Genomic DNA, 17,407 nt, shown 5'->3' with positions numbered 1-17,407 from the left:
CCAGATTATTTTGGCACAATAGTTAGTTTACTAGGTGAGCACCCATTTTCTTGTTCAGATAATTACCTAGACCATGCTCTCTTTCCTAGAAGGGTCTTTCCTCAGGATCTGCTAACCAATCATTACCAATGAAATCATTTCCTTAACTGATGGAAATCAACACTATTCCTTCTTTTTTAGACATCTCATCCATTCCTATAGCCTCAACTATTAACCTGCAAACATTTACTAAGCAATGATCATGTGTCAGACACTATATGAGGCAATGAGTATACAAAGATTAAAAAAAAAAAAAAAAAAAAGTACCTTTTGCCCTCAAAGATCACGTTCTACCAGGGGGAACACTCCATCCAGGGGTTCTCAAACTATGGCCTGAAGGCCAGATGTGATCCACTGAGGACATTTATGCTACCCACCAGGTTATGGCAAATGGGCTGAGGGGCGGAGACACAGTGTGAGCTTTTGTTTTTACTACAGTCCGGCCTTCCCACAGTCTGAGGGACAGTGAGCTGGCCCCCTATTTAAAAAGTCTGAGGACCAATGCTCTATACCTATATAAATAGGTGCACATAATATAAAATTTATCTTTTTTTTTTTTTTTTTTTTTTTTTTTTTTTTGAGAGGAAGGTACTAGCAGCTAGGTGGAACAGGAAAGATCTCATGTAGGATATAGTGACATGAATATTAGGATAGCACATTGACAGGTGTGTAAGGATGAATTAGGGAGGGGAAAGATGAGGTAGGGAGACCAATTAGGAGGTTATTATAGTAGCCCAAATAGAGGTGATGAAGATTTGAACTACAGTAATAGGAGATATTGTATATGTAAAACCGACAAGATTCAGTAACTAATTGGACAGATAAAATTAGTGAGGATGAAGATTAAAGGATAATTAATTCCAAGGTCCAAACCTGTGTGATGAGAAGAAAGGTTGATACTCTTGAGAGAAATAGAGAAGTCATAAAAAAGGAATGGGTTGTGTGAGAAGAGTAATGAGTTTAGTTTTAGGACATATTGGGTTTGAGTGTTCCTTAGATCATTACTAGAATATCTATTGAAATTTCCTAGCATGGGCCAAAAGAAAAATTCAGAATTTAGGAAAGAATTGCAGAAAGTTTAAGGAAATTTTAGCCTTCCCTAACCTCAGATAAATCTCAAACAAACTGAAACTAATATCCTTGCTTTGATAAATTGGGGTCTTCTTTTAAGTTTCCACAACCTCCCCTTTCTTGAACTTGATACCATAAGATTTGGAACCACCATGTGTTCGACCTTTATTAGATATTGGTTCAAAAATGATCATAAAACAAGATAAAGTAAGAGAAAATGAAGCAGGGAAAATAAAAAGAAACCCCTGAACTAGACCTAAATAAATAGTTTTAAAGATTCTGAAGCCCCAGACTGGGAAGTGTGCAGAAAATGAAAGCTTTCAAATTGGCCCAAGGAGAGCTATAGAGTTATTGCTATGCTAGGTTCACATGAAATAATTAGAATAGATGTATTAAGTAAATACTTCTTTTATTCAATAAAAGGTTTGCCTTATTGCAGAATCAAAAAATTAATATCTGATTACTAATAGAAAAGGCTCTGGGGGATCTATTAGTATTGTCATGAGAAATCAAGTTAAAAATATGCTCCCCGACCGTAGTAGAAGATCAAAGGACATAAAGAAATTATTAAGTGTTAAAAAAGGATGAACAGGAAGATATAATTAGGAAAACAATGAACACAACTCTCTAGTGTAGCTGGTAAAAAAGGCACTGAGTAGAGATTTATAATGGACTGTGTTTAACACTGAGATTAAATCTATTATAGGAAAAAAAAAAGAGAAGATGGGGGAAAGAGTGAGATTTGTGGAAAAAAAATTATTATGGGAGTCCTTTTAAATATTTCATAAATGACTGATGAACTATAGGACACGATTAACATCATTTTTGATTATTGATTTAATAAATATGTTCTTTGCAATTCCAGTTACCAAAGAAAGTCTTTAGATGGCATGTACATCCTGGAGATCATTATTAACATATTAACAGACTAGTCCTATACTATAATTTGTGTAGACAAAATTTAAACATCATTGACATAGATACTTGCTTGATTCAAATTTATGAATATAATATGTTAACAGAAAGTAGGGTTTATCATAGACAGGTTATTCAAGGATTAACAGAGAACAGCCTCACAAAAAGTGGAGAGAGGATAATCATCAGTTAAATGTCCAGGGATGATTTGAACATCAAAAGGAATGTTAATACTTTAACCAGTTGTAGAAAAGATCTGAGCCTTAAAACTCTCAAGGGATGAGAAGGAAGCAATGCTCATTTTACAGATGGGATCACTATTCTTACTCCACAATGTGTGAAATGGTGAGTGATCACCTTCAGGCAGTCCACTGGTGGCTAAATGGTCAAAGAAGGACATGGAAAAGCAGAACAATATGCTGGATTAAGAATAGTATGGTTAGTTGTCACCAAGATGCTAGAGAAACCCCTAGAATTAATTGGTATATTGACTCTTGGGCAGTAGCTAATAGACTATCCTTATGATCATCTCCATGGAATAATGAGAATCAGAAAGTGAATTTGGGGCAAGGAACTGTGGGAAAACATTGCTAATTAAGACTGAAGTTAGACATGTCTCAATACATACTAAGGGAAAACAGAGGTGAAAGAAGATAGTGAAAATTGAACATTTGGGCATTCAATCCGCCTATTCTGGGATCAAAGATAAAATGAGACTAGCGGTAGAAGAAGCAGTCATTTAATCCATAGTACTACTTTGTCCAATTTGTCAGAAAACTAGAATGTTATTGAAATTGCTACCTGAATCTATTGTCAAAGGCTGAGCTTCTGGGGGAAAATCTGTCAGTTAGATTATATTGTCCCACTCAATAAGAAACTTAATAAAATCTATTCCTTAAGTGCAATTTGCACATGCTTGGGACTAGATTTTGTTCAACCCTGTACATAAGCAAACCCAACTCCATTATCAAAGGGTCAGCAGTATTGATTGATAATTATGACCACTCAGTAATAATTGAGAGTGATCAAAACTCTAATTTCACAATTCATAAGGTCAGAGGACCAAATGGAGGCACAGGAAATTATATGAAACTTCCACCTAGTTTATAAAACATCAGAATTTCGTGGAATGCTTATGACCCATGTCAAGATAATCTCAAAGAGAAAAAAAGCCACCAGGTAGAAAGCAGTCTTTAGAAAAGCCATAATTCCTGGAGAAGTCATTCTATAACACAGGATGAGTTCAAATTATAATTCCACCTCTCATTGATTTGAAAAAGAAGGAGTAAATTCTCACAGAAAGAGCCAAAATGTGATGGAATAAACCCTCCCAAACCACAAATTAGTTCCAGGAGAGACCACTGGGATAGGGAAATAGAATAGAGCTTGGGTCATAAATGGATTTAGAAAATTGTTTTAGTTAAAATAATTTAAGTAAAGAGATCGGTTGAGTTCTTTTTTTTTGATAAATGTTCCTGTGTCTTGATTTGAGCTGCCATATATGTATGTGTATATATATGTATATGTATATGTATATATATATATATATATATATATATATATATATATATATATATATATATATATATATATATATATATATATATACACACACACATAAAAAGAGTGTGCTAGTAGTCTTATATTGCCTTAAAATTTTTTTGATAAATCCTTGACTTGCCTTGATGATGATTTTTACTTTTCAGAAGTTTGAGGAAATAAAAAATCCTTTGTGGTACCCCATCCCCCAATTCCCATAATGAATTATTTTCCTTGTATGTCCTCATGGTTGCCTAGAGGCTCCTGGAAGTCTGCCTCTAAGCTGTTTCCTATTGGCTCCTTGTTAGAGTCTGTTAATATATTCTGATGTTAATAATTAATACTTGTTTTCTTTGCTACGTGTCTACTCAACCTCCTTAAGCAATGACCAAACATAAAGAGACCCTTACCTGGAACATTCCAAAATCTTTTACTCCTTCCTGTCTCTTCTGATGTTCCAATTAACATTCTTCACAATATTTTTCCCTATGGTGCTTATTTTTTGGTACACATTAGTATTAATTAGTATATGCAGTCTTGCACTGTTATTTACTTATTTTATGTTTGAATTAATCAACTAAATTTTTTATGCACCATTTCACTCCTTTTTCCTATAAGATAGTAAACATTTTGAGGGAAGGGGCATCGTTTTATATTTCAATCTCTCATCCCCCACTGCTTATTAGACATCTTAAACTCAGCATGTCCAAAACCAAACTCATTATCTTTCCTCTTCCCTCTTTCAAACTTCCTTATTATTTTAGAGGATACCACCATTTACCTAGTCACTAAGGTAGGTGCCATTCTCAACTCTTCACTCTCTTCTCCTCTGACCCATATTCAATCCATTGCCAATACCAATTTTACCTTGGTAATAGCTCTCTCAAATATGCCTCCTTCTTTCCTCTGATATTTCCACTCACCTGATGCAGATCCTCATCTGGGCTATTATAATAGCCTGCTGGTTGGCTTGCCATAAGTCTCTCTCCATTACAATCTCTACCGGGCTATCAAAGTGATTTTCCTAAAGTCCACATCTGCTCATGTCCCCCTCTACTTAATAAATTCTAGTAATTCCCTGTGATCTCTAAGATCTCTAGGATTCTTCTTCTATGGTCCATCTGCTTTCCATCTTTTTTTTTTCTTTTAAATATTACTTGCTAAACAATCACACCTGCCTTCTTTCAGTACTAACCACGTGATTTGAATTCATTGTCTTGATTGATTTTGCTAAATCAGATGTCTGACCTGGTGAGGCCAGATTATGAGTGAATGGTTTTATGCCAATTAAAGATTTTTATATTTCATCCCAAAGGTTATAGAAACCATTAGAGTTTATTGACTAGGAGGAGAATAACAGATGGCCTGAGGAAGGGGAAATATCATAATTTTCCAAAAGAGAAAGAACAGTCTTCAAACTATGGATTAATAAACTTGGCTTGAGAAATATAGTGTTGTGTGTAAGGAACTATAAATACCAGAATGACTGGTACTCTAGTAATGAGTGTGGAGGAAAATATTGTATAAAAAAGGGTGCAAAAACAGGAGAGGGATAGATGATGAACTTTAAATGCCTAACAGTTTGCACTCTTTCTTAGAGGTAAAAAGGTGATACTGAAATATAGCAAAATGGAGGGCAGAACGACATGGTCAGCTTCAGTGCTTCCTGCACTTAAGGAAAATTCCTTTGGCAAATAACTGATGCTGAGGCATGAGACCAGTTAGGAGGCTATTGCAATATTCCAGGTAAGAAATAATTAGGGGCTGATCCAGAGTGGTAGCTGTGTGAATAAAGACAGCTGTATGGTATAGATGAAAGATGTTATAGAAACAGAAATAATGAGATTTGGCAGCTAGTTGGATTTGCAAAGTAAAGGAGAATTAGGAGTTGAGAATGACATGGAAACTTGTAGCTGAGAAATTAGAAGGTAGTACTCTTTACAGAAATAGAAAAGTTTGAAAGAGGAGTGGTTTGGAGGAAAAGATAATTAGTTCTGTTGGCTAAAAAAAAAAAAAAGGAGAGAAAGATAAAGGGAAATAACTTCTAGGGGAATTATAGGACCTAATGATTTTTTTTAATGGAAGGACTTGAATTTGTTTGGAGTTATCAGTACTGTAACTAAAAGAATTAACAGAATGAGAGAATTTTTATAGAACACTTTTCTGCAGCAGGAGAGAAAAGAATGAAAGAGATATGGATAAATTGACCTTGGGAATAAAGACCACATCTTTACATAGACAAAAGGAAGAGGTAGTGGGGGACTCTGAGATGAAGAATAGGAGAAAAGGGGAACTCATAGTGAATGTCCTCAATTCTCTGAGTGAAGTATGAGGCAAAGTCTTCTTCTGAGCGGCAGGGAAGATAGTGTAGAAGATTTAAGGGGAGAAGAGAAGATTTAGAGTAGTCATTGTGGTTGGAGAATTAACTATGGAGTAATATTTATTAAGTGTTTATTATGTCAGGCAGATACAAAAAAAGAAAAAATGACAGTGCCTGCCCAAAAGGAATTTACAGTCTAACTAGGGAGACAACATATAAACAAACAACACACACACACACAGAGGATGAACAGGAAATAATTAACTGAGGGTTAGGAAAAACACAGGGACAGCTTGAGAAAATTCCAGAGCTGAGAAAGATTGCCTTGTCGCAACAAGGGCTCACCTACTTTGAGAAAATAATTGGAAGTTGATGGACATAGAGAGCAACAAATAATACCATAAAAAATTTATTCTATTTTGTCAGACAGGAAATTACTAGTTACTGATTTGGGAGTAATTCTTGCATCAGCAGTAAACATTTAGCCACTAATGAAATTCTGTTTTCTATTATATCATTTGGGCTTTCATTTTTTATGGCAATTCATAGTTAATCAATCAGTAAGCAAGCATTCATTAAGTGCCTAGCATGTGCCAGGGACTGTGCTAAATTCTGGGAGTACAAAGAAAAGCAAAAGATAGTTCCTGCTCTGAAGGAGTTAATGGGGGAGATAATGTACAAACAATTATGTACAAACAAATATATACAATTTAAACTGGAGATAACCAAAAGGAAGACACTAGCAAATGATATTCTTGCTACTAGGTGGTACACACATGAAGGGGAGATACTGTCTTTTGCTTATCTTTGTATGCACTGAGCGTTGCACGTTGTAGACACTCAATAAATGTTTAATTAAATTGAAATATTTTGATTCGAACATCTTTAAACATCCACAGTATAACATTTTGGGTCACTCAAAGTAGATTATTTTACTTTTTTGTTTTGGAGTGACTCATCATCCCGCTGGAAAAAAAAAGGAAAAGAAAAATAATGCTTTAGATAAAATTCATAAATGAATTTGAGGGACAAGAAAAAAAATTTTCTTTTAGTTCTATATAAAGGAGAAGTCATGTCTAAAGAAAAGATAAAGAGACAAAAGATAAAATGGACAATTTTGATTACACAGAATTTTAAAAGATTTTAAAAAGCAAAACTAATTGAACTAAAATAAGAAGGAAAACAATTAGTTGGGTAAAAACAAATCTTTGCAAGTTTCCTTTGACTCAATATTACCACTACTAGCTATGAAAATCAAAAGGTATTCTTTTAAAGGAAAAGGACCTATGTATATATACAAAAATATTTATAGCAGTTTTCTTCTCAGAGCAAAGAATTGGAAATTGAGAGGATGCCCATTAATTGAAGAATGACTGAATAAACTGTGGTATGTGATGACTATGGAATATTATTGCTCTATATGTTTATCTAATGATGAGCAGGATGCTCTCAGAAAAACCTGGAAAAGTCCTCCGTAAACTCAAGTTCAGTGAAATGTTCTACATGCAAAGTAATGCCAGTGTTATAAAGTGATCAGCTGTGAATGATTTTGCTGTTCTCAGCAATAAAATGATTCCAGACTACTCTGAAGAACTTTTATGATGGAAAAAATGCTATCTATATCCAGAAAAAGAACTGATTATATCTAAATACAGATTAAGGCATACTCTTTTAAAAATTATTCTTGAGAGTTTTTTGGGGGAGAGGGGGAATCTGTTTTCTATCACAACATGATTTTTATGGAAATGTTTTACAAAACTTCACAAATGCTTTCTTAATGGGGAGAGGAAGAAAATCTGAAACTCTAAGTTATTTTTTACTTTTTTATTGTTTTCTTTTTATCTTGTTATACATGTACTTTAAAAAAATAAACATTTCCTTATGAATCATGTCAAAAGAGAAAAATTAGAAAAAAAAAAAAAAGTAAAAACCAATGAGACACAAACAGTAGAAGAAAAAGGAAAAAAAGGTGAACACAGCATATGTTGATTTGCATTCATTCTCCACAGTTCTCTCTCTGGATATAGATACTATTTTCTATCCAAAGTTTATTAGGATTGCCTTGGATCATTGAACTGTGGAGAAGAACCAAGTCTTTCATAGTTGATCATTGTACAATCTTACTATTACTGTGTACATTGTATTCCTGGTTCTACTTGTTTCACTCAGCATCAGTTCATGTATATCTTTCTAGGCCTTTCTGAAATCAGCTTGTTCAGCATTTTAAATAAAACAATACTATTCCATTACTTTCATATACCACACCTTATTCAGCCATTCCCCAACTGATGGGCATATACTCACTTTCTAATTCTTTGCTACCACAAAAAAGAGCTTCTACAAACATTTTTGCACATGTGGATCCTTTTCCCTTCTTTGTTATTTTCTTGGGTTACAGACCCAGTAGTAGCACTGCTAGATTAAAGAATATACACAGTTTTATAGCCCTTTGGGCATAGTTCCAAATGGAACTCAAAGTTTTCAAAACAAATGTAAAAAAACTGTTTTACATGTAGCTGGGGAAAATAAAAATATTAAAATATTTTTTAAAAAAATCTTTGCAGCAATGAGATGAATCATGCCAATTCCAATAGACGTTTGATGAAGAAAGCCATCTCCATCCACAGAAATGACTATGGTGACTGAATGTGGGTCATAATAGAAAATTTCATTTTTGTTGTTGTTCTTGTTTGCTTGTTTGTTTTATTCTTTCTCATTTTTCCCTTTTGATCTGATTTTTCTTGTGCAGCATGATAAATGTGGAGATATGTTTAGTAGAATTGAACATGTTTAACCTATATTTGGATTACTTGCTAGCTAGGGGAAGGGGAAGGTGGGGAGGAAGAAAAATTTGGAACACACGACTTTATAAGGGTGAAGGTTGAAAATTATCTTTGCATGTATTTTGAAAATGAAAGTTATTATTATGAAAACAAATATTTGGAAGAAAAATTTTGATAAAGTTTCCAAAATATATAAGAATTGATTCAAATACATAAGAATAAGAGCCATTCTCCAATTGATATGAAGATAAAGAACATAAATCAGCAATTTTCAAAGCAAGAAATCTAAACTATTAATTATCAAGTATTCTAACCACTAAGAGAACTACACATTAAAGCAACTCTGAAACCTCATACACATCAAATTGCAGAGCTGACAAAAAAGCAGTCATATGACTTTTAATCACACATTAATATTATACATTACATTACATTACATTAATACAATAATAAGAACCATGCAAAAAGCTCCCCAAATTGATATAAATCCCTAGAGCCATAGATTAGTCATCCCTGTACTCTACGGATGTCATATCCTGGACTGTAGCATTCCTCAGAAATTGTCATCTAATAAGTCTGGATTTTATACTTGGGCACAATGGAACTTACCTGCTATAGCTTGAAGAGAACTTCCTTTCTCTATCTTATTGCTATCAACTCAACATTTCATAGGGTTTGGTGTAATTGGAAATTTTAGTGTATGTTACCATTATTAGATAACTTATGAAAATGTTAAACAAAACTGCTCCCAGCACCCAACTTAGCAGACCCCACTGTTTATCCCTCTCCATCCAGAGAAGTGGCTTTTCAATCCCTACCCTGTTTCTAAGCTACCTGTGCTCTATGAGAAAACATTCCTCCCAATCCCATGGTAACTCAGTTTTTAAAATAGCTTTTGATATCAAACCTGTCAAAGCTGTTGAAAGTCTCAACAAACCATATCTACCGATTCTTCCTTGTCCATATGCTTATTTACCCCCTTAAAGAATTCTATTAGATTAATTGGGCATGACTTCCCTTCTAGACACCATGTTGCCTTATCAGCTCACTGCCTCTATCATGTTGCCTCTATCAGCTCACTGACAAGGAAGTAAGACTTATCTTGGTTCCTAGGGTCTCTTTCTAGGTTCTATGATTAAAATATACAATATTTACACAGTTTGCCCTTAGAAGGGTCCCTCCAAAACTCTTGGTTACATTGCAGTGCAGAAGTTGGAGTCACAAGATTCAGATTTAAATTCTGTACTATCACTTAATATCTATGTGATCTTGGGCAAATTACTTCATCGATGTGAGTCTCAGTTTCTACTTCTGTAAAATAAAGCTTTAAACAAGAAGTCAGGAAGTCCAGAGTTCGAATTTGATCTCAGACGCTAGCTATATGACCTGGACAAACTGACTTAACCTTTCTGCATCTCCTTAAAATGAAGATAATAATAAAATATCCCTCCCAGGATCGTTGTGAGGATCAAATAAGATATTTGTAAAGTGCTTTGCAAATTAGCTAGCTATGATGATGAAGATGATGATGATGATGACAGCCTGATAAAGTTATCCCAATAATAAGCTACCTGGAACATGGTGGAGAAGGTTAGAGAAGTCCCAAAATAATGTAGTCAGGTGAGAAATAAATCTTCTAATGACACTTAACACTGCAATTATGCCTCTGACCCCCTTCTCATTGTAAGAGTTGGGAATAAATTGTCATATCTGTAAGAATTCAGGCATATTTTTCAAAACTACCCTCCACCAAAAATACCTAGATAAAGTTGAAGATAGAGATAAGGTCTGGACTTGTTTAGGAACTCCCAAATGAGAAAGTTCCTTTTATCAACATAGGTCAGTACTCTCTCTCTGCAATTTACAGTTTTAGTGAGTTGCCTAGAACACTGAGAGATTTAAATAATGTACTTGCCCAGGATCACACATTAGAAGTAATTGAATTCAGGTTCTCCTGAATTGGCTCCAAGGCCATTCTCTATCCACTGATCTATGATTATGTCTAAAGGAATTTAAAGATGAAGGTAAGAATCATAGGAGGATTCTCCCCAAACTATTGTGAGGAAATCTGATTTGGTTCACTTTTGAGTTTGAAGAATTTGATACTATTACCCTGAGGGTAAGGTGGCTCAATTTATGGAGCTTTGTTAATTCCAAGTTATCCACTGATTTTGATTTTATAGGGTTAGTTTTTTGGGGGGAGGGCAAGGCAATTGGGGTTAAGTGGCTTGCCCAGGGTCACACAGCTAATAACTATTAAGTGTCTGAAGCTGAATTTGAACTCAGTCTCCTGTCTTCAAGGCCAGTACTCTATCCATTGCAGTCCTTGATCTGCTTTTTTAAACCAAGGCTAGTATGTGGAGACAAAATATTACAGTTGCAGAAAAATTATAGGAAAGAATCACATTTCTGAAACAAAATAAAGAAATTTATCTGATAATTATTATCTATTTAAAAGGAATCGTATGTTGTACACAATAGATTTGCAGTTTCATGTTTTATTATACTATGTTATGGAAATGTTGATTTATTCTATAATATAAAATAAAAGAAAGAAAAATTTAAAGAAAAGAAAAAGATTCTAAAGTTTCTACACCTCATTCCTATTTTCTCTCTCTTAATCCATTTGACATATTTGTTTCCTTATCTTTGCCTCTCTCAAGCTTATCTAAATTTAATAAAAAGAGGTGTAATTGCTTTTGTGAGTCACATGTGCCTGGCATTGGAATAAGGAGACTCTTATTCTCATAGTTGATGTATAAAACAATGTATTATATGATTTCTAAAGGATCAGTCCTTTGAACCTATAAGCCCCAATTAAAAAGGTGGTAATCCAGAGGATGCTTTTCTTAAGAAGAAATTGCCACCTGCTTTAGCATATTAATCTGTCCAATTATATATTATCTTTACTATACATTTCTCCTTATGTCTCCCAAATTGTAAGCTTGAGAGAAAGAATCATTTCCCCTATTTCTTTTATATTATTCAATAGGGTCTTGAATTTAGATGGTAAAGAGAATTCAGAAGACTTGTTCTGGAGCCTGAGATCATGAATTCAAATCCCATTTTTGACAACCATTCTCTCTGTTTCTTTGGGACTAACAACCACCCAGGATTTCCATTTCCTCATCTGTAAAATGAGGACTCTTTCAGGTCTAGATCTAGGATCCTCTAAGTACTTCTCTATGAATAAATTACAGAATATGAAAGTAATCAGAACTCTATCTAGGCATTATGGCACCTGGATCAAATTCTGTTAAGGAAGAGGTGTATGTGTATGGGCATGTTGTTGGGGTGGGGTGGGGGGGTTGGAAGAGGATAACCTAAGTTATAATTATTCCTATATATAGTATTAGACTAGAAACAGAAGTCTTTGGAATTGAGAATGTGGAAGAGCTTGGAGATATTTAAGGAAGGCAAAGATCAGGATAGAAGTATTAAACCAGAAACTGAACTTATTAAGAAAGCTACCTATTAAGAAATTATTAAGAAAGCTTAAAAAAGCTGGAGGGAATGGGGTGTACAAATAAGAGGAACAAAGAGATGAACAGGATGGAATGAGGGAGGATCTAGAAACAATAGGGAAGAAAAAGAATATCAGCTCTTCTTTTTTGTCCTGTTAGGTAATGTTAAGGAAGAGGCAGCCTCCCTTAGAGAAGAAGCAAAAATAAAACGTCCTTAGGAAAAGTTGGTTTTTGGTTTTGTTTTGTTTTGTTTTTTTTTTTTTGGTTTGGGCACCTTTGAGACCTGGTGAATGTATGTTCCCTTTATTTTTCTCCTCTCCCCTCCTCCTCTCCCCCAATCTTGCCTCATGTTGACCTGATGAATTTAACTTTCTTATCCCTAAATTGTGTGTTTTCTTTCTATGTTTTTATAATATACTTTTAAAAAATAGATTGTTGTCTTCAAATAAAGATTAAGCTTCAAAATACTTTGACTTGATAATGGGAAGGATAAAAAGGAATCTTTGGATAAAATCTCTAAACTTAACAGTGAATCTCGGTCTCTTTCTCTCACTCTCCCCCTCCCTTCCTCCTTCTCACTTCGTCCTCTCTCCTTCTCCTGCTCTCTTCTTTCCCTTCTCTCCTCTCCTCTCTAACTCCCCTCTCTCTTAATTTCAGCCTAAGACTTCAAAGGGATAAAATAGAAGGGGGGAAAAGTAGTTCTTCACAGCAATACATCAGCTAAATTTGACAGTATATGAAATGTTTGATACCCATAGTCCCCCAATTTCTTATCTCCCTTTTAAAGCCAAGCTTGGTCATTGAAATCAATAACTTTGAAAAGAAATTCACTTTAAGTAGTATATATATTTATACATACATACATATACACACATATTGCAAGTTACATTGAAGTGAGTACCAGTAAGTAAAATTACTTAAGCTGATGAAAAAATAAAGGTCAGTCTCATCTAAATTCTACTACTCCTTATAGCAATACCACCTCATGATTTGTAAGTGACCTTGGAATCTTGGAAGTGGATTCTACCAAGCTTGAAAGTCTTTTGGAATGATCCTGGAGATGGGGTTAGGAGACTGTGCATTTGTTGGAAGTTTGGAAAGGTTCAATTAGTAGGTAATGAATTACCATATCATTTTTTTTCCTCCCCAACTCAAGTTTTTTGATCCAAAGACACTAGCCTCCTGGCTGTTCCAGGAACAAGACAATCCATCTCTCAGCTCTGGGCATTCCCTCGAGGTTGGAATGATGTTCCTCTTTCTCTCTGACTACTAACCTCTCTGGCTTCTTTAAATCCTAATTAAAATCCTATTATAGGAAGCTTTCCCCAACCCTTTAATTCGAGTGCCTTCTTTCTGTTAATTATTTACTATCATTCTGCATGTAGTTTACTTTCTATATATGGCTTACATGTTGCCTCCCCATTAGATTGTAAGCTCCTTGGGGGGGGGGGGGGGCAGACTTTCATTCTTTCCTTCCCATTACTTAACATAATTGTGTTTAATACTATATGCCTAGCACATAATAGATGCCTAATAAATGTTTATAAAATTGAATTGAATTCTCAAAAGCTATTACTTTTCCCCTAGAGTCATAAATCTGTTTTACTGGAGAGAAATAGTAAGGATCAAGAACTAATTGCTATAACCACAAAGTGAAAGCATCAATTTCTTGAGCCATTGGTTTAAAAAAAAAAACTATTTAAAAAAGAGATTACCTTTTACTTACAACAAAGACTTTAAATATTCAAGGTGGAAGTGAGTGTTTCCAACATATTCAACAAGATACACAGGGAGGTTGGGTCTTATTTGAGGATGTGGCTTATGGACCTAATTCATTCCTTTAACACTTTATCTCATATAGGTTGGGATTGTTATAATTTTAAAATTAGATTATCAATGTATTAATTATGTTTTACATGCTTAATGTGTTAATAACATTAAGTATTGAATATGTCAAGGGATATTATTACAAATCAAAGACAGAAAGAAAGGAAGGGCAGTCATGTTTAACAAATAAAATAATGAGGAAATTCACTCCCCAATGGGACCTCATCTCCTTACCTTCCCAGACACTACAGAAATACTTGTCTTTCCCACCTTGTAATCATTTTTGTAATTTCAGAGATTGCTACTCTAAGTCTGTCTTTCTTTCCCTGGGTACTGTTCAGTGGAAAGGGGGAAAGTGCCAAGAATAAAATAAATATCACTGTAAAATGAACCTTAAAGCATTCAGGAAGACAAAAGTTATCATGAAGTAAGATTTTATTATATCAAGTCTATCGATTGTTATCACGATCGAGCACCTCAAAGATAATGCAAATGAACAAGTATTGAATGTTTATAAGACTTCTCATATCATAGTTAGTCTCCTTTCAGAAATGAATGACTTGATTTCCATTCTTCTTTAGATCTTAATCTAGGGTCCATGAACTTGCTTTTTTAAAAAGAAATTTTTATAATAGAAATTAATTCAAGTTCTTTCCTTTTGTAATCCAGTATGTTTTATTTTATGCATTTAAAACCTTTATTCTGAGAATAAAGTGAATGTATGTTCTATAGGTTTCACTCTTTTTCCAAGGTGGGGAGGCATGACAAATAAAAAAAGTTATTCTAGAGGAAGGAAGAGTATTTGATAAAGGTGAAATAAAGTTGGTCCTTGAAACAGTTTCTCTTCAGTTTGCAAGTTCTTCCTTCTGAAAATTGTCTCCCATTTGGGGGATAAGATTAGGAGTAGTGGGGAGATATTGAGAATGCTGGGGGAAATAAAACTAAGAAAGTCAATGAAACATTTGAAAAAATAGGAGGAGGAGGATTCAGGAGGAGACACTAATAAGAAGGTGAATCTGCATTGCAGTTATCATCATATATTTAATAAATACTTTTTTTTAAAAGCAGCATATAAAATACCCACAATTTCATATAGAAACCACTTTTTCCATTTTTATGGAAATATTGATGTTTGTTTAATTTGTAATAAAAAAAGAAATTAGAAAAAGGGAAAAATATTTCCCATATAAATTCCACCAATGAGAGATTCTCTGGAGTTAATAAAATTCTCTTTGACAATAATAACTCCCTCTGTGTTGACTATACTTTATTTTGAACTATTTCAGCTGGTTGGATGGCTTTCTTCCCTAACAATTAAGAGCAGTCACCCAAGGAATGTAAGTTTTAATTAAGAAGAAAGAAGGAAGATAGAACCTAGCATTATTTTGGAAATGAAAAAGCATTTAGTAAGCATATGCCATGCACAAAGTATTCTAGATTTGGATCTGGGGGAAGTAGTGGGCAGTGTTTGGATTAACCTGGTATATCATTTCCTATCATTGAGCCTACCTTGCAAAGGACACTTTTAAGGAAAATAGAAAGATCTGGATAAGATATCCCAGTGAGGGGTTATAAACTGCCACAGAGCAATATGAGAGTTTGTTATTGTGGTATTGCTCAGTTGTATCTGAAACTTTGTAACCCCATTTGGGGTTTTCCTGTCAAAGCCTGGATTGGTTTGCCATTTCTCCAACTCATTGTACAGATGAGGAACAGAGACAGTAAGGGTTAAATGACTTGCTCAGGATCACACAGCTAATAAGTATCTGAGGTTTTCCTGAGTCTAGGTTCAGTGATCTATCCACTATTCCACCCAGCTGGGCACAACTCCCTTAAAAAGAAGAGTCTTTTTAAGGTGGGATAAAGGTATAGAAGGGAAGGAAGGAGATTACTAAAATACCTGTTTCTTATTTCTGATGAAGATTCTAGTAGCTACAAAATTTTCCAAACATTGAAAACAGTGACATAGAAGAAAGAATTTTATTCCATGCTCTGCTAGTTAGCTTTATGACTTCAACTAACTCACTTCACAAAAAGAGCAGTTAATTCTTAATTGGAGATCCAATGTTCTCTTGGGTTCCATGGATAGATTTGAAGAGGTCTTTAAATTTAAAACATTTATTATTTTTATAGCTATTTTAATGTAATTTGTTTACTTTGTAAATCATATGTATTCGATTAGGAAAAAATATGATATATTTGCCTTGTGTGTTTAAAAATATTATTCTAAAAAAGATCCTATGACCTCAGCTCAAGAAAAAATTAAGGATCTCTGGCCTGGATGATATCTTGTGTATCCATTTTTTTTCCAACTCTGGTATTCTCTGACTTCTAAGATGAAAGTCATTTTCCAAGGCCATCTTTAACATCCAGGCATTAAGACAGCAGATCTGTAGACTGAAGAACCCCTGAGTCATTGTTTCATATGAACAACATAAATCCTTTAGAATTTCATGGAGAAATCATCACTTAATTTGAAAAATAAACTCTTAATTTGTTTGAATCATCACTAAATAAACTTCTGAGGAATTCCTCAAACTACAAAAAGAATAATGATAATAGATTATTTTGAACCTTCAGACATATAGTAATAATTGTATTAATAACAAAATTATGAAATTTAAATGAAGATAATAATAATGATGAAGGGGAATAAGCCACACACTTTTTTCTAAGTGCTATTTACAAACATTATTTTATTTGATCCTCACACAACTATGGGAAGTAGGTGCTATTATTACCCCCATTTTTTATAGCTAAGAAAACTGAAGCAAAACCCTTGCCCATAGAAATCTACTTTTAAAAAAAGCTGAAGGGAAGACATATTTTAAGTAATATTCATATGATATTTAAGAGTTTACAAAGTTCTTTTCCCCCCTCAAATAGTATTTTATCTTTCCAAATACATGTAAAGATAGTTTTCAACATTCATTTTTGTAAAATTTTGTGTTCCAAATTTTTTTTCCTTACCTCCCTTACTTTTCCCCTTCCCAAGATAACAATTAATATGTGTAATCCTTTACAAAGTCCTTAGTGTAGTATCTCATTGAAGTATCCTCATCACAAGTTCTGAGGAATCTGAGCATCAGAAAAATTGAGAGGGGGGGAAGGAGAGAGACAGAGAGAGACAGAGAGACAGAGAGAGAGAGAAAGAGAGAGAGAGAGAGAGAGAGAGAGAGAGAGAGAGAGAGAGAGAGAGAGAGAGAGAGAGAGAGAGAGAGAGACAGAGACAGAGGAAAGAGAGAGACAGAGACAGAGACAGAGACAGAAAGAGACAGAGAGAGAGACAGAGAGAGGAAGAGAGACAGAGAGAGGGAGAGAGAGAGAGAGGGAGAGAGGGAGAAAGAGAGAGAAGCAGATACATACATACTATAATTGTACACATGCCTATTAATCTTTGATAGGATTTTGAAAATGATCTCATCTACAGAAAAATGAATGAAACATTT

The 17,407-nt window shown here is 34.2% G+C and overlaps 1 protein-coding gene across 1 annotated transcript in view; it reads right to left on the bottom strand.

Annotated features, from left to right (window-relative positions):
• CASR (calcium sensing receptor) overlaps positions 1 to 17,407 on the bottom strand; it is a 151,720-nt gene that overhangs the window by 134,103 nt on the left and 210 nt on the right. The window lies entirely within an intron of this gene.

This window comes from Sminthopsis crassicaudata, chromosome 3, assembly GCF_048593235.1.
Source record: "Sminthopsis crassicaudata isolate SCR6 chromosome 3, ASM4859323v1, whole genome shotgun sequence".
NCBI classification, from domain to species: domain Eukaryota; kingdom Metazoa; phylum Chordata; class Mammalia; order Dasyuromorphia; family Dasyuridae; genus Sminthopsis; species Sminthopsis crassicaudata.
This window is presented reverse-complemented; position numbering and strand designations above follow the sequence as displayed.